Below are 23,949 nucleotides of genomic sequence, written 5' to 3'. Positions count from 1 at the left end.
TGTGGTCCCAGCTACTTGGGAGGCTGAGGCAGGAGAATCGCTTGAACTCAGGAGGCAGAGATTGCAGTGAGCCGAGGTTACACTCCAGCCTAGGTGACAGAGTGAGACTGTCTCAAAAAAAAAAAAAAAAAATTCTCTTTTCCTTCATTTATTCACTCATTCATTCATTTAAATCAGTATGGACTCATGAATATTTACTGTTTAGGTTATACTCTCATACTACTAATTATTTTGTTGCTCAAGTTTTTTGAGCTGTGGTCACTGGGGACTCTTTCAGGTTGGCTCCTGTGCCTTTTTGACTGATAGTCTCTCTCTCTGTACTCCCTTATTTTCTGGTACTATTGGGTGCTTCAGACCTCAGACTAAGAACCAGCCATTTCCTTTTATAGGGAAATGGTATTTAGAAGCCAAGATCTGCTGTTGTGCTCATTGCTACTGGGATGTCCACTGGTTCTACTCAGTGGGCAAAGCTAGTAAATGTTTATATTTATTATAAAAATATAATTGTTATGTAGAATTATATTATAAAATATAAAAGCACACACACATATACACAGCTATATGTACTATTCCACATCTAAATTTATTTCTGAATCCATTTATATATGCTTGTATAAAACATGAGTTTCTGTTGATATCTCTGACTCAAATCTGGCGCCACAGGGCTCATTTTAACCCCTTCTGCTTTTGCTTGTTTCTTTTTTCTCTGATAGTAGAAAACCTGGTTCTCATTATGTACCACATATTTATTGTTCAATCTTAGTTACATATGTAGTTTTAGGCTTGCTAACCTGTGCTACTGTGAGAAGCAAATTTATCAACTAGAGTGCTATGTTATTGTACAGTTCTTTTTTTTTTTTTTTTCCTGAGACGGAATCTCCTCTGTTGCCCAGGTTGGAGTGCAGTGGTGCGATCTTGGCTCACTGCAAGCTCTGCCTCCTTGGTTCACACCATTCTCCTGCCTCAGCCTCCTGAGTAGCTGGTACTACAGGCGCCTGCCACCATGCCAGGCTAAGTTTTTGTGTTTTTAGTAGAGATGGGGTTTCACCATGGTCTTGATCTCCTGACCTCATGATCTGCCCATCTCGATCTCCCAAAGTACTGGGATTACAGGCATGAGCCACCACGCCTGGCCTATTGTACAGTTCTTTATGTCTTTAGCCTTTCAGTATCTAGACAAAACATTGTTTTCCAGAGGGACTTAGATCAGCTCCGTTTTTCCCTCTCCCCTCCAGGGAAGTTATGCCATACATTTGTAATTTGGTTAATTCATTTGTCACTCATGTAAACTTTAATCAGGATAAATCTTCCATTATCTGAGAGGAGCAGATTATGAATCCAATAATATACTTAAAAGGGGTTAGGCCAGGTCAGAACTCCCCTCTCCTTTTCTCAAGATTCTAACCATTTGGAATAAGCACATGATGCCAAGTGGGAATCAGATCATAGTATTAACCTTGTTATTGATGAAGATGAATTGCAGAATACATCAGGGCACGCTCCTCTCAAGCGAAACTTTCCTGAGGCAGAGATAGACAGCAGCTTCATTCATGTTCCTGCAAAGGAGATAAACTCATCCTTTCTTGTGGCTGCATAGTATTCCATGGTGTATATGTGCCAAATTTTCTTTATCCAGTCTATCATTGATAGACATTTGGGTTGGTTCCAAGTTTTTGCTATTGTGAATAGTGCTGCAATAAACATAAGTGTGCTTGTGTCTTTATAGTAGAATGATTTTTAATCCTTTGGGTATATACCCAGTAATGGGATTGCTGGGTCAAATGGTATTTCTGCTTCTAGATCCTTGAGGAATCACCACACTGTCTTCTAGAATGTTTGAACTAATTTGCACTCCCACCAACAGTGTAAAAGCGTTACTATGTCTTCACATCCTCTCCAGCCCCTGTTGTTTCCTGACTTTAATGATCACCATTCTAACTGGTGTGAGATGATGGTATCTCATTGTGGTTTTGATTTGCACTTCTCTAATGACCAGTGATCATTAGCTTTTTTCATGTTTGTTGACCACATAAATGGCTTCTTTTGACAAGTTTCTGTTCATATCCTTTGCCCACTTTTCTAGTAAATTTGTTCAAGTTCTTGTAGATTCTGGATATTAGCCCTTCGTCAGATGATAGATTGCAAACATTTTCTCCCATTCTGTAGGTTGCCTGTTCACTCTGATGATAGTTTCTTTTGCTGTGCAGAAGTTCTTTAGTTTGATTAGATCCTGTTTGTCAATTTTGGCTTTTGTTGCTATTGCTTTTGGTGTTTTAGTTATGAAGTCTTTGCCCATGCCTATGCCCTAAATGGTATTGCCTAGGCTTTCTTCTAGGGTTTTTATGGTTTTAAGTCTTACATTTAAGTATTTAATCCATCTTGAGTTAATTTTTGTATAAGTTGTAAGGACGGGGTCCAGTTTCTGTCTTCTGCATATGGCCAGCCAGTTTTCCCAACACAATTTATTAAATAGGGAATCCTTTCCCCATTGTTTGTTTTTGTCAGGTTTGTAGATGTGTAGCGTTATTTCTGAGGCCTCTGTTCTGTTCCGTTGGTCTGTATATTTGTTTTGGTACCGGTACCATGCTGTTGTGGTTATTGTAGCCTTGTAGTAGAGTTTGAAGTCAGGTAGCGTGATGCCTCCAGCTTCGTTCTTTTTGCTTAGGATTGTCTTGGATATACAGGCTCGTTTTTGGTTCCATATGAAATTTAAAGTAGTTTTTTCTAATTTTGTGAAAAGAGTCAATGATAGCTTCATGGGGATATCATTGAATCTATAAATTAATTTGGGCAGTATGGCTATTTTCATGCTATGGATTCTTTCAATCCATAAGCATGGAATGTTTTTCCATTTGTTTGTGTTCTCTCTTATTTCCTTGAGCAGTGGTTTGTTGGTTTGTAGTTTTCCTTGAAGGAGTCCTTCACCTCCCTTGTAAGTTATATTCCTAGGTATTTTATTCTCTTTGCAGCAATTGTGAATGGGAGTTCACTCATGATTTGGCTCTCTATTTTTGGTGTAAAGGAATGACCTTTGCACATTGTTGATTTTGTATCCTGAGACTTTGCTGAAGTTGTTTCTCAGCTTAAGGAGATTTTGGGCTGAGACAGTGGGGTTCCAATCCAGCAGCACATCAAATGCTTATCCTCCACGATCAAGTTAGCTTTATCCCTGGGATGCCAGGCTGGTTCAACATACGCAAATCAATAAATGTAATCCATCACATAAACAGAACCAGTGACAAAAACCACGTGATTATCTCAATAGATGCAGAAAAGGCCTTCAATAAAATTCAACACCCCTTCATGCTAAAAACGCTCAATAAACTAGGTATCAATTAAACGTATCTTAAAATAATAGCTATTTATGACAAACCCACAGCCAATATCATACTTAATGGGCTGGAAAGCGTTCCCTTTGAAAACCAGCACAAAACAAGGATGCCCTCCTATTCAACATAGTATTGGAAGTTCTGGCCAGGGCAATCAGGCAAGAGAAAGAAATAAAAGATATTCAAATAGGAAGAGAGGAAGTTAAATTGTCTCTGTTTGCAGATGACATGATTGTATATTTGGTATTTCTTTTTTGACTCATATTTGTTTAATTTCCAAATATTTGAGGATTTTTCAGATATTTTCTCCGATTTCTTTTTAACCTAATTTCATTGTGGTCAGAAAAACATACTTTGCATGCTTTAAATTCCTTTAAACTTATTGAAATTTATTTTATGGTCCAGGTGATCTTTCTGGATCCATAAATGCTTGGAAACATTGTATATTTTGTTGTTGTTAGGTGATGTGTCCATAAATATCAATTAGGTCAAATTGATTCAAAGTGCTGTTTAAATCTTCTATATCCTTAGACTTTTTTTCTATTTTAATTAATGAGAGAAGAGTGTTGATACCACGAATGATAGTTCTAGTTTTATCTGTTTTTCCTTTGGTCTGTTAGGTTTTGCTTCATGTATTTTCAAGATTTCTTATTGGGTACATATGCATTTAAGAGATATCTTCTCAGAATGCCTCCTTTATCTTTATAAAACACCCCTTTATATTCCTGGTAATGTTCCTTCTTCTAAAGTTTCTTTGGTCTGAGATTAAGATAATCATTTCAGCTTTCCTTTAGTTAATGTTTGCATAGTTAATCTTTTTTTGTACTTTTAATTTACCCGTGTTTCTATATTAAAATTAGATTTCTTGTAGACAGCAAATCGTTGATCTTGCACTTTCCCCTGCATGGCAGTCTGAGTTTTAACTGAAGTGTTTAGACTACTTACATGTAATATGATTATCAATATGGTTATGTTTAAATCTGCCATTTTACTAGTTATTTTTTAGTTGTCTGATCTATTCTCTTTTTTTCCTTATTTCCTGCTTTCTTGTGGATTATTTTTCATATTCTGATTTTACCACCAATGGCCTATTAGCTAAATGTTTGTTTTATTTTATATTTTAGTGGTTGCTCTTAGATTTACAAATTTGTGTATGATATAAGAAACTTGCTCTGTATACTTCAATTCCCTCCCTTTTTCTATTGTGGTTGTGCATTTTACTTCTGTATGTCTTATAAACCCCACAATGCATTATATTATTTTTGCTTTAAAAAGTCAAATAATTTTTAAATACTTTTTTTTAAAATGGGAGAAATGACTTTATACTTACCCATATATTTACCCTTTCTGGAACTCTTCATTCCTTTGGGTTAGGTTAAAATTTGCATATGAAAATTAGTTCTCCAATTTCCGTATTTCATATATTTTCTGTCTGAAGAACTTCCTACGATTTTTCTTGCACTTCAGGTCTACTGTAGACAAAATAACACAGCTTATGTTTGTCTGAAAAAGTCTTATTTTGCCTTCATTTTTGAATAGATTCAAATACAATTTTAAGTTTACAGGTTTGTTTTTTTTTTTTTGATTTAAAAGAAATCACCTTAAAGCTGTCATTCTGACTTGTATCACTTATGACTGGAAGTTGGCAGTCATTCTTGTCTTGTCTGTATGTAATATTTCCCTCCCCATCCTCCATTGCTTTTAATATTATTAGTGTCTTCTCAGCAATTTTATTGTATAACTTGGTGTGGTTTTCTTTATGTTTATATTGCTTGGGATGTATTGAGCTTTTGGAATCTGTAAGGTTTACAGTTTTTGTCAAATTTAGAAAAATTTTGACCATTATTCTTCAAATATGTATTTTTTGCTCTTATCCTCCTACCTCCAACACTATATACTGTTCAATGTTGTCCCACAAATCACTGGGACTCTGGTAATTTTGTAAAAAAAAAAAAAAAAAAAAAAAAAAAAAAAATCCTTTATTTCCTTCTCTCTCTCTGCTTCAGTTTAGGTAGTTTGTATTGCTAAACCTTCCAGTTCTTTGGTCTTTTAAATATAGTGCCTGATGTACTTTTAATAGTGGATGGTTAATTTTATGTGTCAACTTGACTGGGCCATCCATGGTGCCTACATAATTGGTCAAACATTATTCTGGATGTTCTTTGAGGGTTTTTTTTTTTTTTAATTTTGTTTTTGTGGATAAGATTAATGCTTAAATTGGTGGATTTAGGAAAGCAGATTGACCTCCATAATGTAAGTGGGCCTTATCCAATCAGTTGAAGGCCTCAGTAGAAAAAAGGCTGACTTCCCTTGACCCAGAATTCCTGGGAAGAAATTCTGTCAGCAGAGAGCTTGAACTGAAACATCATCTCTTCCCTGGGTCTTCAGTCTGCTGGCCCACCCTGTAGATATTGAACTTGACAGCCTCCACAATTGCATGAAGCAAGTCCTGGAAATAAATCTCTCTATGTATATTCACATCGTATTGATACTGTTTCTCTGAAGATCACTGACTAATATAATTATATTCAGTAAATTTTTCATTTTTGCTTGTTTTATACCTCTCAAATTCCATTTGGTTCTTTTTTCATGACTTTTATATCAGTACCTTCTATGCTCATGTTATGTTTTATTCCTGAACATGTTTATAATAGATGTTTTAAAACCCTTGTCTGCTATTTCCATCATTTCTGGATCTGTTTCATTTGACTGTTCTTTCTTCAGTTATGGGTCACATTGTTCTGCTTCTCTGTATGTCTATTCTATTAGTTTTTAAAAACTTTTATTTAAAGTTCTGGAGTAAATATGCAAGTTTATTATGTATTTTGTGTCACAGGGGTTTGGTGAACAGATTATTTTGTCACCCAGGTAAGAAGCATAGTACTTGATAGGTAGTTTTGCAATCCTTACCCTTCTCTCTTCCACTTTCAAGCAGGCCCCAGTGTTTTGATCTCTTCTTTATGTTCTTATGTACTTGATGTTTAGCTCCCACTTATAAGTGAGAATATGTGCTATTTGGTTTTCTGTTCCTGTATTAGTTCACTTAGGATAATGGCCTCCAGCTCCATCTATGTTTCTTCAAAGAACATGAGTTCGTTCATTTTTATGGCTGCATAGTATTCCATGTTGTATATGTACCACACTTTCTTTAGTCTACTGTTGATGGGTATTTAGGTTGATTCTATATGTTGCTATTGTGACTAGTGATGCAATGAACATATGCATGCATTGTATATATGGTAGGATGGTTTATATTATTTTGAGTATATACCCAATAATGAGATTGCTGGGTCAAATGGTAATTCTGTTTTAAGTTCTTTCAGAAATTGCCAATCTGCTTTCCACAATGCCAGACTAATTTGCATTTTCACCAGCACTGTGTGAGAGTTCCCTTTCCTCCACAACCTAGCCAGCATCTGTTATTTTTTGACTTTTTACTACTAGCCATTCTGACTGGTGTGAGATGGTATCTCATTGTAGTTTTGAGTTGCATTTTTCTAATGATTAGTGATGTCGAGATTTTTTTTCATATGCTTGTTGGCCACATGTATGTCTTCTTTTGAAAAGTGTCTGTTTATGCCCTTTGTTTATCTTTTAATAGAGTTGTTTGTTTTTTGTTTATAAATTTGTTCAAGTTCTTTATAGATGCTATATATTAGACTTTTGTTAGATGCATAATGTGCAAATATATATATTTTTACCATTCCCTAGGTTTTCTGTTTACTCTGTTGGTAGTTTCTTTTACTGTGCAGAAGCTCTTTAGTTTATTTGGTCCCATTTGTCAATTTTTATTGTTGTTGAAATTGTTTTTCACATCTTCACCTGAAATCTGTGCCAGGGCCTATGTCCAGAATGATATTTTCCAGATTATATTCCAGGGTTTTTTTTTTTTTTTTAATAATTTTAGGTTTTACATTTAATTCTTTAATCCATCTTGAGTTGATTTTTGCATATAGTGTAAGGAAAAGGTCCAGTTTCAATCTTCTGCATATGACTAGCCAGTTATCCCAGCACCATTTATTGAATAGAGAGCCCTTTCTCTCTTGCTTGTTTTTGCTGACTTTGTCAAAGGTTGGATGGTTGTATGCGTGTGGCATTATTTCTGGGCTCTCTATTCTGTTCCATTGGTCTATGTGTATGTTTTGGTAATAGTACCATGCTGTTTTGGTTACCGTAACCTTGTAGTATAGTTTGAAGTTGTGTAGTGTGATGCCTCTAGCTTTTTTTTTTTTTTTTTTCTGCTTAGGATTGCCTTGGTTGTTTGGGTTCCATATGCCTTCTACAATAGTTTTTTTTTTTTTTTTTTTTTTTTTTTCCTAATTCTGCGAAGAATGTCATTGGTAGTTTGATAGGAATAGCATTGAATCTATAAATTGCTTTGGGCAGTATGACCATTTTAACAATATTGATTTTTCCTATCCATGAGCATGGAATGTTCTTCCATTTATTTGTGTCATCTCTGATTTCTTTGAGCAGTGTTTTGTAATTCTTGTTGTAGTGTTCTTTCACCTCCTTGGTGAACTGTATTCCTGAGTATTTCATTTTTTTTGTGGCTATTGTTAATGAGATTGTATTTTTTGTTTGTTTGTTTTTAGACAGAGTCTTGCTGTGTCACCCAGGCTGGGGTGCAGTGGCTGATCTCAGTTCACTGCAAGCTGCACCTCCCAGGTTCATGCCATTCTCCTGCCTCAGCCTCCCAAGTAGCTGGGACTACAGGCACCTGCCACCATGGCCGGCTGATTTTTTTGTATTTTTAGTAGAGACGAGGTTTCACCGTGTTAGCCAGGATGGTCTCAATCTCCTGACCTCGTGATCCGCCCACCTCGGCTTCCCAAAGTGTTGGGATTACAGGCATGAGCCACTGCGGCCAGCTGAGATTGTATTTTCTGATTTGGCCCTCAGCTTGAACATTATTTGTATATAGGAATGCTATTGACTTTTGCACAATGATTTTGTATTGTATCCTGAAACTTAGCTGAAGTTGTTTACCAGATCAAGGAGCTTTTGGGCAGAGACTGTGGAGTTTCTAGGCATAGAATCATATTGTCTGCAAACAAGGATCATTTACTTCCTGTCTTCTTATTTGGAAGCTTTCATTTCTTACTCTTGCCCAGTTGCTCTGACCAGGGCTTCTAGTACTATGCTGAATAAGAGTGATTCAGCATAGTAGACAAGAGAAGGCATTCTTGTCTTTTGTGGTTTTCAAGGGAAATGCTTCCAGCTTTTGCCCATCCAGTATGATGTTGGCTATGGGTTTGTCATAAATGGCTCTTATTATTTTGAAGTATATTTCTTTAGTGACTCGTTTGTTGAGGGTTTTTTTTTTTTTTTTTTTTTTTACATGAAGTGATATTGAATTTCGTTGAAAGCCTTTTCTGCATCTGTGGAGATGATCATGTGGTTTCAGTTTGTGTGATCAGTCACATTTACTGATTTGTGTATCTTGAGCCAACCTTGCATCCCAGGGATGAAGCCTATGTGATCGTGGTGGATTAGCTTTTTGATTTGCTAGTGGATTCAGTTTGCCAGTATTTTGTTGAGTATTTTTGCAGATGTTCATTAAGGATATTGACCTGAAGCTTCCTTTCTTTTTGTTGTGTCTCTGCTAGGTTTTGGTATCGGGATGATCCTGGCCTCACAGAATGAGTTAGGGAGGTGTCCCTCCTCCTCAATTTCTTGGAATAGTTTCAGTGGGAGTGATATCAGCTCTTCTTAAACATCTGGTAGAATTAGGCTGTTCATGAAGTTTTTTTTTTTTTTATTGGCAGGCTTCTTATTGCTGATTTAATTTTGGAACACATTACTGGTATGTTTAGGGATTCAATTTCTTCCTGGTTCAGTCTTGGGGGGTTGTATGTGTTTAGGAATTTATTCATTTCTTCTAAGTTTTCTAGCTTGTGTGTATAGAGATGTTCATAATAGTTTCTGAGGGTTTTTGTATTTCTGTAGGGTCAGTGTTAATGTCCTCTTTGCCATTTCTGATTGTGCGTATTTGAATCTTTTCATTTTTTCTTTATTAGTCTAGTGGTCTATACGTCTTATGAATTTAAAACTCCTGAATTCGTTGATGTTTTGTATGTTCTTTTTGTTTGTTTGTTTGCATTTCAATTTCATTCAGTTCAGCTCTGATTTTGGTTTTCTCTTGTCTTCTGCTAGCTTTGGGGTTGGTTTACTCTTGTTTCTCCAGTTCCTCTTGTTGTAATATTAGGTTGTTAATTTGAGATCTTTCTTTATGATGTGGGTGTTCAGTACTATTCCCTCTTAATACTACCTTAGCTTTGTCCCAGAGATTCTGATATGTTGTATTTTTGTTCTCATAAGTTTAAATAATTTATTGATTTCTGCCTTAATTTTATTATTTACCCAAAAGTCATTTAGGAGCAGGTTGTTTAATATCTGTGTAATTATATAATGTTAAGCAACTTTCTTAGTATTGATTTCTGTTTTTATTGCACTGTGGTATGAGGGTGGTTGGTATGTTTTGTTCTTTTGAATTTGCTGAGGATTTTTTTTATGTCTCATTGTGTGGTTGATTTTAGAGTATGTACCATGTGCAAATGAGAAGAATGTGTACTCTGTTGTTCTTAGGTGAGGCATTCTGTAGATATAAAGTTAATTTGGTCAAGTGTCTAGTTCAGGTCCTGAATATCTTCGTTAATTTTCTGCCTTGATGATATGTCTAATACTGTCAGTGGGGTGTAGAAGTCTCTAACTATTTTTGTGGGGTTTTCTAAGTCTCTTCATAGGTCTCAAAGAACTTGCTTGATGAATCTGGGTGCTTCTGTGTTGGGTGCATATGTATTTAGGATAGTTAGGTCTTGTTGAATCAAGCCATTTACCATTATGTAATGTCCCCCACATTTTTTTCTTTAAAATCTTTTTTTCAAGTCTGAAATTAGAATAGTAATCCCTGCTTTTTTCTGTTGTCTGTTTGCTTGGTAAATTTTTCTTCACTCCTTCAGCCTGTGGGTTCTCATGAGATGGATCTTTTGAAGACAGTGTACGTTTGGGTCTTGCTTCTTTATCCAACTTGTCACTCTGTGCCTTTTAATTGGAGGCATTTAGCCCATTTACCAAAATTAGTATTGATATGTGTGAATTTGTTCCTGTCATCATGCTGTCTATTAGTTTTTGATTGCATGCTAGACATTTTGAATTTTACATTATTTAATGATGGATTTTTATTGTTACTATTGGTATTAGTTGGCTAGAATTGCCATTAAAAAGTACTACAGACTGGATACCTTAAACAGTGGTAATTAATTTTTTCACAGTTCTGGAGGCTGGAAGTCTTAAATCAAGTTGTTGGCAGGTTTAGTTTTTCCTGAAGCTTCTCTTCTTGGCTTGCAGACAGCCACCTCCTTCTTATTGAGTTCTTACATGGCCTCTTCTCTGTGTGTTCATTTCCCTGGCATCTTCTTCTTTTCTTATAAGTACACTAGTCATAATGGATTACAGTCCTGCCCTTATGACCTCATTTAATTGTAATTACCTCTTTAAAGGCCCTGTTTCCAAATACAGTCACATTGGGGTTTAGAAATTCAACATATAATTTTTTTGGAAAAAACAATTCAGTCCATAATATTATTGTTTTAGTTTCATTTAATGAGTGCCAGGCTTTGTTCTGAAAGGTAGTTTTGTTGCTTGGGGATCAGCTTAATCTTTTGAGGATTGTTTTTAATTTCGTTAGGGCAATTTTACAGTAGCCTTTACTCTAAATCTGGTTTAGCCCTATTGTTGTGGCATGGCCCTTCTAGACTCTCTACTGAATATTGCAATGATCAATAATGAGTCTCTACTCTGGCTGGTCAGAGCTTAAATTTCTCTTAGTGCTTTTAGTTCTGGGAAGTTTTCAGCTCATAGATTTTAATTTTCCTGGCTTTGTGGAATTTCACCATGCTAATATACAGCTTAGAACTTGGCAACAGACTAAAGGGGACCCTTGAGTTATCTGAAGCTCTTTCTCTGCATAAGTCTCTCACCTGTCTGGAATTCTGCCCGCACCGCCCCCCCCCCCCCGTTCCTGCCAAAGTCCAGCTGTCTTAGCCTACTCAAATTCAGGTTGCTGTATCCTCAGTCCAGCAAGATTTCCAAGCCCTCCTTGGCATTCTCCTCCCTGTCTATGGTCTATAAAGTGCCTCCATCAAATTGCTAGGGCAATAACAGGGCTCACCTAATATCCATTTTTTTCAGAAGTCACAGTCCTATATTGAATATCTGGAAACCATTGGTTGTATGTCCCATTTTCTAGTTGCTTATAGTGAGAAGCCATATCCATTATTGTTGCATATTAAGACCTGTACCGTCTAGACTTTTGATCTGCTTTAAAAAATAAACCTTCTTTCAAAAGTATTTTCCTCATCATTAAAAACTATTTAGGAACATCATTTCAAATGGTCGCCTCTTATTCTATTGTATAAGCCTGTATATTTTGACTGAAGAGCAAGGAAGGCCAGGAATAGGTTCAGGTGTGTGCTGGAACTTGGCCTGGGTCTCATGGGGCATTGGCAGATGGAAGGGGGAGAAGGAGACACTGAGCTGGGGTAAGTAGGACATGAACTCTGGAGCTCCATAAGGACAAAGCAGGTGTCCTCTAGGATAAGAGCACTTTCATTCATTCTCTCAAATCATGTCCTGACTTTGCATTTTGTCAAATAATTACTTATACTTGTGAATAGGTATCCTGCTGTCCAAGCTGCTGGATGTAAGTGGGAAAAGTGTGACTGTTGGAGGTCAGACATATTTAGCTTGAGGTTGAGCTTTTTCACTCAATAGTTATATGGTGTTAGGAAGGTTGTGCTACACCTTCACAGCTTCTTTTTGCTCAAGTGTAAGGTAGGGAATGAGCATAATTTGCTCATAGGGTGATCTGCAAGTTGAACTGAGATAATATCTTCAAGTGCACTGGGTATAGTGTCTGAGTCATGGTAGGTTCTCTCTAGTTGGCTGTAGGGTTTATTTATAAAATCAGGTGTAAAATGCTGGGCTGGGGGCCTCCAGGCCCCCAGGAGTCCCCTAATCTGATCAATTAATTAACTAGGCTAGAGATTACCAAACAGGGTCCAGAAAGAATGGAACAAAAACAAGTACATTTTGGTGGAGCTAGACTCTGGAAAATCTGGAGTGTGGAAGATCAGGAGCAATTAATGTAAATAGGAGGAGGACAAAGCTTGGCCCCATGTAGCATGCAGGAGTGTGAGAGTGGCACGAGGAGAAGGCATGGATAGGGATAGAGTAGAGAGGCACAGAGCACGGTACCACCTGATACCCCAGTTGACTCTCTGTGTCATTTCCTTGTCTCTCTCTGCTTACAGACCAGAAAAGGAAACCAGGCAGATGATCTCCACCAAGGTTATCATCAAATTCATGGTTGTGAAAGTCTGGTGAGTCTGCCAGATAAGGCTTACCTTTATCTGACAGTGGTCAGGCCTGGCTGTATGGGCAGCTGTTTTAGTCCCTCACACATAGCATGACTGGTCAGCCATCCAGCCTTCCCAGGAGGGCTGCCAGCAGCTGCTACCAGGACAGGCTGTTACACTAATGAGGATCACCACTGAAGAATCTGCATTCAAGTTTTAGCCACTTAGGTGCTGGACCTTTACCAAAGAATTTTTTTTCACTCAATGTGAACAGAAAGGCTGGGCTAATATTTTTTATGAATTAGCAAAAATTAAAAGCCCAGAGAGGCTTCAAGAGCAAAATGTTAAAAAGCGCTATGGCAATAATTTATCCTAATCATCTTTGTTTGGATAGGTTCCTCATCCAGGCAGAACGAAGTAGTGTTAAGGGAAGTCTCAATGGTGCTCCTGTCTGTTTAGAAGGGCAATCTTGTCAGTGCTGCCATGCACACTGCACATTTGTGCACTGCACAACCTGTTCAACTGTGCATAGCAGGAACTCCTTTGTCAAGACTGGCCCTTGGGATGTTCGAGAAGTTGTGAAGTTGGTCTTTATCAGGCTTTCATTTCAATTCCTTTCTCTTTTATTTTCCTCTCCTTTTCTTTTTAAATAGCCAATATGTAAAGTGTGTATCTTGTACTAATCCCTGTGCTAAATACTTTGTATGCATTATTTCGTTTGATCCTCACAGGCATCCTGTGATGTAAGTGATACTCTCTCACCATTTTACAGACTGAGAGTTCAGGGGCTGCTTGAGTTTAGAGAGTTGATGAGTGGTTGAGGGTGAGCCACCATGCTCTGTGCTTCTCTAGTCTATCCCTGTCCATGCCTTCTCCCAGCGCCACTCTCATACTCCTGATTGCTAGACAAGGCTCAGCTTCAGCCTCCTCCTGTTTATATTAATTGCTCCTGATCTTCCACACTCTGGATTTTACAGATTCTAGTTCCATCAAAATGTACTTGATGTGTTCAGGCCCAGCTCTGTGGACAGCCATTTCTGTCCCATTGTTCTTTTCTTCCCCTTGTTCTTTGTTTCATTCTTTTGGGACACTGTTTGGTAGTCTCTAGCCTGGTTAATTGATTGATGCAAGCACAGTGGGTAGGTGCTAGTGGGTTAAGACTACCCCTTTGAGTCTGGCTATGAATTTTCATCTAGACAGAGAGCATATATTATTCTCAATGATTTCTGAAATGGTGGAAATTTCAGGTACCATAGTGGTTGCTGGGAGATCTTTAGATTGAGGAGCTGTTCAGCCTCCTGTTCAAAGCACTTCAGCAGTGAGAAAAAGAAAAATCACTGCACATACTATGAAAATCTGGATTTCAGTCTTGGTTTTATTGTATTCTGCTTGTTAGAATTTCTAATTTACCACATTCTTCTTGTTAAAATTTCTGATTCCTGTTTTCTTCATCTTTTAAGAGGGGAGGTGTCCGATATCTATCACCCACATGAGTATTTTAAAGCTTAATCTTTCTTGTGAGAGTGTGTGTGTGGAATTCATGTGTTCTAGGCATCCTCCATATGAGTTTCAGCTCCTGTACACCATTGCAACCATTATTTCCATTGCAGGAGGTGCGAGCAGGTGTTAGTGGTGAAGGGTAAACAATGCATGTTCACTTCATCTCTTTTGTTTCTTGCTAGTAAAAGAAACCCAAGTTTCATTTTCTTGTTCTCCCACTTCTTTACTTCATCTGGCCAGTTATTTCCTGATCTGTTCATCATTTCTGCTGTTCTAGTATCTCTGTCTTTTACTACCTCCTTCTGGAAAGCCTATTTCTCCATCTTGTTTGCCCACCCTGATTCATCCCGTAAAACTCACCCCCTTGTTGGGTCACAGCTTCTTTCTTGCCACTTACTCTGATTCTAGTTCTTATTGTACCAGTTAGTCATTTCCTGTTTGTTCCTACACATGGCCTGACACAGAGCAGGTATTTTATTGAATAGCTGAGGAAATGAGAAGGGAAGATAGTTAATCATTTAATTTGATAAATAAAACAATAGAGGTCAGAGAGATTACACAATGTTCTCAGCACCCACTGCCAGCTAGGAGAGAGTTGTTAAAAGAGGGCACGGTTTCATGTTGCAAGAATGTCTTGAGATAGTCACAGATGAGTGGCAGCATGGGAAGATTCTAAAGATGTTTCCAGAATCTACTTGAGACATGGCCAACTACTTGTTTGCTTGGTTGTTCCTTTATTTCCTAATTTATTCAATATCTATTGACCTCATGTGCCATATTATTGTACGTGCTAGAAATATGACTAGTGAACAAAACAAAAATCCATGTCTTGGAGCTTATATTCTAGTCAGAGACAATATAATAATAAGTAAAGTCAGGGATAGCTACTACTAATAAAAATAAATAAACTAATAATTTCTTCAATAAATAAAGAGATCTGATAAGCCACATGGGGATTGGCATTATGAAGAGAAATAGATAGCATTAGGGACAGGTGGGGTAGGGGGAACTACATTACCTGGAACGATCAGTGAAACTTTCTTGGAGAAGCCGCATTTGAACAGGTACCTGAATGAAGTAAGGAACCAGCTATTCATACATCCTCCTGGTTTTAAAAAAATGTTCTAGGCAGAAAGAAGAGTGAGGTCAAAGGCTCTGGGGTAGAAGCAGGCTTGAGAACAATAACCACTATATTTTCCCTAATTACAAGATGACTGCAGACCTTTCATTTTGTATTTTGTCCTTTTGCATCATAACTCTTGTAAGATAAGCCAAATAATGTTACAAATCCACCTGATTATAGATAGTAGGCATATTCCTGGAACTGTGGACTTGTCCATATGAATTTAATTTTTGTAATTGAATCTTATTTCAAGACATACAAGGAGCTTGCCATTTTAAGAGCCCCCATGGTTAATCCTTTTATGGGGAGAATAATCAGCCTTAGAGGATGCTTCAGGGTCTTCTCTTTCTAAAACCTTACGGTTTTATGTCCCTAGAGAGGCTGAACTTTCATATATTTTCATGAAGGTGGAGATAACATAGAACTATATACACGTAATGGCAGCCAGCAGTCAGGTGAAGTTTCATCAGAAAAGATTTTTTTTGTTCTTTCCTGAAATGTAAGGCTTATCAATCTTCTACCTTCCTTCCCAGCCTGTATTAATGTTATGCAAAGTTGACAAATCTTGGCATAAAGAAAACAGAAATGTCTGTTGACTAGGAAAGACAAGACCATCAAGCAACTGTTTCCTAAATCTCTGTTTAAAAGAATAAGGCAACATTTCTTCTCTTAATGTCAGTAACTCTCTGCCTTTCTTTTTTCTTTCCTTTCCTCTCCTCTCCTTTCCTCTCCTCTCCTCTCCTTTCCTCCCCTCCCTTCCTTCCTTTCTTCCTTTCCTTCCTTCCTTCCCTTCCTCTCTTCCTTCCTTTCCTTTCCTTCCTTCCCTTCCTCCCTTCCTTCCTTTCCTTTCTTCCTTTCTGTCTTCCCTTCCCTTCCTCTTTTCTTTTCTTTTCTTTTTCTTTTGACAGAATCTTGCCCTGTCACCAGGCTGGAGTGTAGTGGCATGATCTCAGCTTACTGCAACCTCTGCCTCCCATGTTCAAGCGATTGTCCTGCCTCAGCCTCCCGAGTATCTTAGGACTACAGGCATGCACCACCACACCCGGCTAATTTTTGTATTTTTAGTACAGATGAGGTTTCACCATGTTGGCTAGGATGGTCTTGATCTCTTGACCTCATGATCTGCCTGCCTCGGCCTCCCAAAGTGCTGGGATTACAGGCGTGAGCCACTGACTGGCCCTGCCTTTTAAATTTCAGTTCACATTTACTGTGTAGTGATAAGAACAGGTAAGGATGGTTCAGTTCTGAGCCTTCTTCCACTTTCCTGATATTATTATCTTGGTTATTATAAACAAATAAGGCATAAAATGAATCATGCCAATTTCATGTGGGATTTCACATGAGAGTATTCTCACGAAAAGTCTTGGTTTTGGCATAGTGATATGGTTTTGCTGTGTCTCCACCCAAATATCATCTTGAATTGTAGTTCCTGCAATCCCCACATGTCGTGAGAGGGGCCTGGTGGGAGGTAATTTAATCATGGGGGTGGTTACCCTCATGCTGTTCTCATGATAGTGAGTAAGTTCTCATGAGACATGACAGTTTTATAAAGGGCTTTTCTTCCTTTCCTCAGGACTTCTCTCTCCTGCTGCCTTGTGAAGAAGGACGTGTTTGCTTCCATTTCTGCCATGACTGTAAGTTTCCCGAGGCCTTCCCAGCCATGTGGAACTGTGAGTCAATTAAACCTCTTTCCTTTATAAATTACCCAGTCTTGGGTATTTCTTCACAGCAGCACGAGAACAGACTAACAAACACGGTGAGTCCTTTTAAGAGCACAGCACAGGGATGGTGTTGACAACATGGCTCCTCCTTGAGATATTTCTTGTGAACGGATTGTTTGTTTTGGTGCCTAGCTAGTGTGTAACATGACAACTTCATAAGCTGTTTAAACCATTCATTAAAATTTTTTTTAGCTACTAAAGCAAAAAGAAGAAAGAAAGGCAGAGAACAATAAAGTAATATCCAAGGATAGAGTAATATTCTAGCCAGAACACAGAGCCAGCCCTCAAAAAAGCTAATTCAGAGGGCATCAGCCATTCATGGATCCTTTCAGGCCATCATCACTAAACAGAATCACAGACATAGTCTGGACCCTGTTTGCAAGTCTGCTTTGCTCAATAGTTGATGGGGCAGGAAGGCTCTTTTGGCCACTTATTTTTACCAGTGGTGAGGCAACAGGAATGTGATGGCCGAAGATGATTTTCTATGCTGTGTTTGTTTCCCAGCCGTATAGAGAGGTAATTGTTTTATCATGATTTTGTTGTGTCTTCTGGAACTTGGGAGGCTCAAGCAGTTCCACATTTAGGCAGTAAAGATGTACAGAGAGTTATAACCCTGAGAGTAACTCCCATCAGCAAGGGCCATTTATTTGGTATCGGTAAACTACTATCACCCTATGAGATCATCATCACCATAATTTTGTAGCTATCATCTTCATCTCCATCCTCAGTCTGATGGCGGACAAATGAAGATATGTATGGAAAACCAATGGCTGAAGTTGTTAGCCTTTCCATCCTCAAACACCTTCTGAGTTCTTTTTGCCTTGAGCTGATATGGCTCTGATTTGACCCACTCATTTGTAGCTCTTCACATTCAAATTTTGAGTGGAGTTTGTCTGTCTTTAGCTGGATGGTAAGCTCTTTAGAGATGCCACTCAGGCATTCTCCCTATAGATAGATACTTTACGGCTGCTCTGGGTCAGGCACAGTTCCTGGGTCTGGCTGCATAGGACTCACATGGCCATGGCAGTGCTTGTTACCACTCTAGAGTCCACTTACCCCTGGCAATCTTATATGTGGACATTGCACCTCCAACAGGCCCTGAATCACTGCCAAGATGTTAGTGCTGATGGGAGCATTGACTCTGACCACTGCTTCTTTGGTCCAGTTGCCTGCAAAGAATGTTTATGTTAATGATACAGATGGAATGAATGGCAAGGATCATGATTCCATTGTGGAGTCAGCGAAAGACACAGTCACTTAATTCACTTTTATCCATTTCTTCTCATATCCTCGAGGTAAAGGTCAAGATTTCTCTCTGTCTCCCTCTTTCCTATTGGATAGCTGGGCAAAGATCTTCCTCATGTTTTCAACTCTAATAAAGAGGTTTTATATTAGAGTTATTTAAAAAGTAAATTAAACAGAACACAACACAGATATTTAAAAGGTTTTTTCTTCAGAATGTTATTGTTGAATTAAATATCTTGTGAGAGGTTAAAAGTAAAATGATCATTGAGTAGACCTCATTGCATGTGCTTGACCTATTCTTGGAGGGTTGCTTGTTAACTGAATTTTGTAACTCAAGTTCTATTTTAAATTCACCCTGAAGAGTTGTTATTTAAAGCAATCCAGTAAAAAGAATAATTACCAGACCCCCGCTGAATATTAGGGTTGGCGGGGGCAGTGGATTTTTTTTTTTTTTAAGGAGGGTGGGAACATGACTCTTATGGCCACCCTGGTTTTATCCCCAGGCTGGTGGGGCCTGGGAAAGTATTTTTTTTTTTTCCGAAGGAAGTTTGGGAATAGTGAAAGAAGAGAAAGTGAATTGAAAGTTCTGTAGAGAGTGGACAATGGCTGCATTTTTCTCCATTGTGGGAAATGGATTCCCCTCTGGAAGGGATTTGATGAAATGGCCTCAGTTCATTCTGAAATGGCTGAAGGAGAGTGGGGACATGCCCTGCTCTCACAGTACCTAATCATTGGACAGAATGTCATTTCCAGGAGCCCAGGATGCAACATTATAGGGAAAGGGGGATTTCCATTCTTATGGGGAGAGGTTCCTAGGATGTATTTGGAGAAAAGGCAAGATCACTTGTTGGAATATCTGGATTAGCCACAGAAATCCTATAATTTGCATTTATTAAGACATTTTGTGGGTTGTGATCTTGAGAAGAAACACAGAGAAACTTGGTTCCAAACTTAACATTCCACAAGGAAATGGAATTTTCACTGCTCCTTTCTGACATAAAAAGGTCATCTTGTTGTTTATCTACAAAGCCAGGGGAGCCTGAGCTGTTGAGTATTTTGCATTTGGAAACACTGGCCCAAATTCAAAGAAGCCTGATGTGCTCTCTCTCCTTCCTGCCCTGTTTTGATTTAAAGACACTGGCTTCATGAATCATTAGATGAAGTCTTGGATTAAAGCTTCTTATGTTTCAGAAGATGAGGGCCTTGGTCCAAAGGAGGAACCCAAAGTCAAGGCCACCCCAAAACTCCTAAGAATGTTGATACTGAGAATAGAGCTGCTATAATGCTCCTTGTCTCTGGATTACAGGATACATAGACTCTCTTGTACTGAATGAAATCACTGAAAACCTTTGGCAAGATGGGAATCTTAGACTCATTCTGAAGTTTCCTGCAAAACCTCAGAATAGTTACCCTCTGAGCAGGGTGGTGACATCATAAATATGGCCCAGTGAAAAATGAAAATTAGGAGCCCCTTGTTCAAAGAGCAGGAAAAAAAGTACGAAGTTATTAAAATATGTTTTTCTTCTAAAATATTTTACTATATAATGTACTTATAATTTTTTATACTATTTATAGTTATGTAATAGTGATACATGAGTATCAAAAATATTTTTGGTGTCATACAATAAAAAGTAATTTATTAATTTGGCATCTTATTGACAATAAGGTTTTTCTGCCTCTCTTTTTCTGCAAATTACTAGGTTATCAAAATTTATCAAACTTTTATCAATTTCATCTTCAATTGATACAAAAATGAAAAGGACATTTGTTGCTCTTTGCCAAGATTACAAATAATTTTTGACAATTTTTAATTTTCAGAAGCATATTTCTGCTAACGCAATGGTTACTGGAATTGTGTAGGAGAATCTTATTGGCTGTAGCAGGATTTGGATACATTTTTGAGAAATTATTTTGAAAAAAGACTTCAGGATCTGGGCATGGTGGCTCACACCTGTAATCCTAGCATTTTGGGAGGCAGAGGCAGGTGGATCACTTGAGGCCAGGAGTTTGAAACCTGCCTGGCCAACATGGCGAAACCCTATCTCTACTAAAAATACAAAAATTAGCTGGGCGTGGTGGCGTACACCTGTGATTTAGGTACTGGGCGTGGGGGTGGGGGAGAGCTGAGGCACAAGCATTGTGTGAATCCAGGAGGTGGAAGTTGGCAGTGAGTGGAGATTGCGCCCTGTTCTTCAGCCTGGGTGATGGAGTGAGACGTTTCAAAAAAAAAAAAAAAAAAAAAAAAACTTCAGTATATACCTAGAACTGATGATTCTTGTCAAACCGTTTTTCTAAAAAGATTTAACTCTATACAAATCTGTTTTGTGTAAGTTTGGATTTAATTATCAATGTAAATATGTGTGTGTGTGTGTGTGTGTGTATATATATATATATATATATACACACACACACACACACACACACAGTGGCAATTTTAATGTTTTCTCAGGCATTTCCTGTAACTTATAGAGAGCCTATAAGCAACTGAAAGTAGCTTTACAATTTGCATATACAGTTAACACTTGAACAACACAGGTTTGAACTGTGAGTCCACTTACACACTTTTTTTTCAATAAAAGTACACTGAATGTGCCTGCCTCTTCTGCCTTCATGTCCGCCTTCTCCACCTCTGCCACCCCTGAGACAGCAAAAGCAACCCCTCCTCTTCCTCAGTGAGAAGACAACGAGGATGAAGACCTTCATGATGATCCATTTCTACTTAATGAATTGTAAATATATTTCCTCTTCCCTATGATTTTTATTTTTTAAAATTTTTATTTATTTACTTCTTTTGAGATGGAGTCTGGCTCTCTAGCCCAGGCTGGAGTGCAGTGGTGTAATCTCGGCTCACTGCAACCTCTGCCTCCAGGGTCCCTGTTCAAGCAATTCTCCTGTCTCTGCCTCCCGAGTAGCTGGGATTACAGGCACGTGCCACCATGCTCTACCATATATTCTTAGTAGAGATGGGTTTTCACCATGTTGGCCAAACTGGTCTTGAATTGCTGAATTTGTGATCGGCCCGCCTCCGAAAGTGCTGGGATTACAGGCTTGAGGTACAGCGCCTGGCACCCCCCTCTTCCCTATGATTTTTAAAATAACATTTTCTCTTCTCTAGTTGTATTGTAAGAATACAGTGTGTAATACATATAACATACAAAATACGTGTTAATGGACTATGCATGTTATTAGTAAGGCTTCCAGTCAACCGCAGGCTATGTAAAGTTTTGGAGGATTCTAAAGTTACCTGCAGATTTTTGACTGTATGTGGTGGGGTGGCATTCCTATCCCCAACATTGTTCAAGGGTCAACTGTGATCAAAATGCCTGTTTATATAGCCTAATGTGTTTCTTCAGTACGAGGAAAACTTAATCCAAAAATTATTTCTTCTTAATAATTGGTTCATTGAAGTTTTATATGAAAATTACATTCTTTTCTGTTGTGACAATTTCAAAATTTAATTTCTAATTCAAAGCCTGTGAATATTTGTAATGTTGCAGGAGTTATCAAAACTGGAGATTCTAAACTCTAAAACATTCTAATAACTCTTGGATATATTTTATTGCAATGTTCATGTGTACATTTTTATTTTGTAATGATTTACTAACAAATTACATTGCCTGAGCACCAGCAAGTTCTGTCCTGACACTGAAGGTGGAGAGTTAATGTTTATGGGGATATCATAGGGATGGGCTCCAAGGACTGATGGGCAAGCTGTCTTCCCACCGCTGTGATTATTGCTGCTGCTTTACTGCTATTGCTGCCACTGTCATTACCCATCTGGGCTCAAGTCCCATCCCTAGTTGTCCCCTGAGGACCCCATGGCAGGCTGGACTGCCTCTGGTATGCCAGTTCAGTTGCTTGGCATGCACACAGCCCCTTGCATGCAGTGCCCCAAGGCCTGTGCTTGCATGGGTTGCTGCCTGGTATATCCTGCTCTGCTCACACACGTGCTCTGTTGTCTCATCAGACTTCATTTGCAAAACTCTTGTCCAAAGATAAAATTATTAAGAATTTCAAGACAGTACCAGTAGATCATTAAACCAAGTACAGGGCACCTTCTGAGAACATTTCTGGCTGTGACTTACATGTGGAGGCCATGTACTCATGAAGTCGGTCCCATCTTGAGATACAGAGTATGGCAAGTAGAAGGGATACAAGTTACTCACCACTTGCAGCCTACCTTAGTTTTGGTAGAGCGTCTCCATTGCCAGGAAGTTCACCCTCATATCTAACCCTGGTCTCAAGTTTATCCTTTCTTCAAAGATTTTACTATTTATATTAATATGCATAGCCCCTCAATTGATTTATCAAAGTTCACCTAATAAGCACAGGCTCACCTGAGCAAAGACTAGCACCTGTTCTGTTATCTTGGGACCCTGATTTCTGATATTCCTGGCTTTGTTTATAAACCATGAGATTTCAAAACTAGCAGGGGCTTCATTGTTTACCCAGTCCAGTGGGAAACCGACCTGGCTGGTTATCTGAATATCATGGGGGCTTATGAAATAATTGTATTTCCTGTTCATACCCCTAGAGATTCAGATTCAGAAGATCTGGGATGAAGCCCAGGAATCTACACTTTAACAAACAGCTGGGGATTCTGGTGAACAGCCTGGCTGGGGAATGCCTGGTGATTTTTCCAAGATTAGGAATTTGTTTGAGGCTCTATAGTCTTGTTTCCTTCTCTGTCCCTGAGTCCAGTGCTCATCTCACTTTCTCCGCTCTGTCTCGGCTTTATCTGATTCAGCAGTCCACGTCCCATCTGCTGTGCTTTCGCCTCCTCAGCCCAAGGTTATAAAATGGAAGAGACCACTCTGGCTGGTTACTCCTTTTATATGAAATCCGTCTGTAGCTCTGTGTAGCTTTCAACCAATGGAAGAAGGAAGGTACTGGATTGTCAGGTCCTTGATAAGCTGGCACCATCCAGTGAAGCAGGATGTGTGAGTGTGTGCATGTGTGGGTGTATCTATGTATGAATGGGCTAGGCAGAGATCATGGTGGATGAAATATATCATGATGGACTCTAAGTGCTAGGGTACTTCAGACTGGAAATACCAAACCTGTTGAGGGATTGTATCAAAGCCGAAAACTCATGAATGGTTCAGAAAAGTCAGCATGGCTTAGCTCATCGAATATGTGAATATACATTTTGAGGCATAAAATAAGTAGTACTTTTACCACTACAAGACTGTTTTGTGTCTATAATAAACAACCCCCCTCCCAGTTTTAGTGGCTTTAACAACTCACATCACATGTCCATTGCACATCTACTGGAAACTTGGTTCTATTTTTTCTCTTCCTGAGATTGTTGGTTGATGAAGCAGCCCATCCCAAAATACCGTAGTTTTTCTAGCAGAGGGAGAGATAAGTTTGGAGCATCCTGCACAGCTTGTAATGCTCTGGCCTATAAATGACGCATGACTTCTGCTCACAACTCGTTGGCAAGAACTGGTTACATGGGTCATAGACAGGAGAAACAGGATCATGCTAAAATGATTTGTAAGCTGTAAAGCACTCCACAAGTTCATTGATTTTTTGAGATATCTTAAAGATGGTACAGCATTATCCAGTAAACATACAATCTGAGGAGTGGGAAAATCCAGAAATAGGCCCTTTTAGAAGGACTAGATCTATGTATGAATAATAGATTCCTGTCAGTGAAAACTGAGAAG

The 23,949-nt window shown here is 38.5% G+C and overlaps 1 long non-coding RNA gene across 1 annotated transcript in view; it reads left to right on the top strand.

Annotated features, from left to right (window-relative positions):
- The window catches only part of LOC139356192 (uncharacterized), a 221,733-nt gene that overhangs the window by 16,120 nt on the left and 181,664 nt on the right, over window positions 1–23,949 (top strand). Inside the window, exon 2 of the long non-coding RNA XR_011607646.1 lies at window positions 16,885–16,945. This is a non-coding gene — a long non-coding RNA (uncharacterized lncRNA). The remainder of the gene's footprint in view (window positions 1–16,884; window positions 16,946–23,949) is intronic.

Source organism: Macaca nemestrina, chromosome 9, assembly GCF_043159975.1.
Source record: "Macaca nemestrina isolate mMacNem1 chromosome 9, mMacNem.hap1, whole genome shotgun sequence".
Taxonomy (NCBI): Eukaryota; Metazoa; Chordata; class Mammalia; order Primates; family Cercopithecidae; genus Macaca; species Macaca nemestrina.
This window is presented reverse-complemented; position numbering and strand designations above follow the sequence as displayed.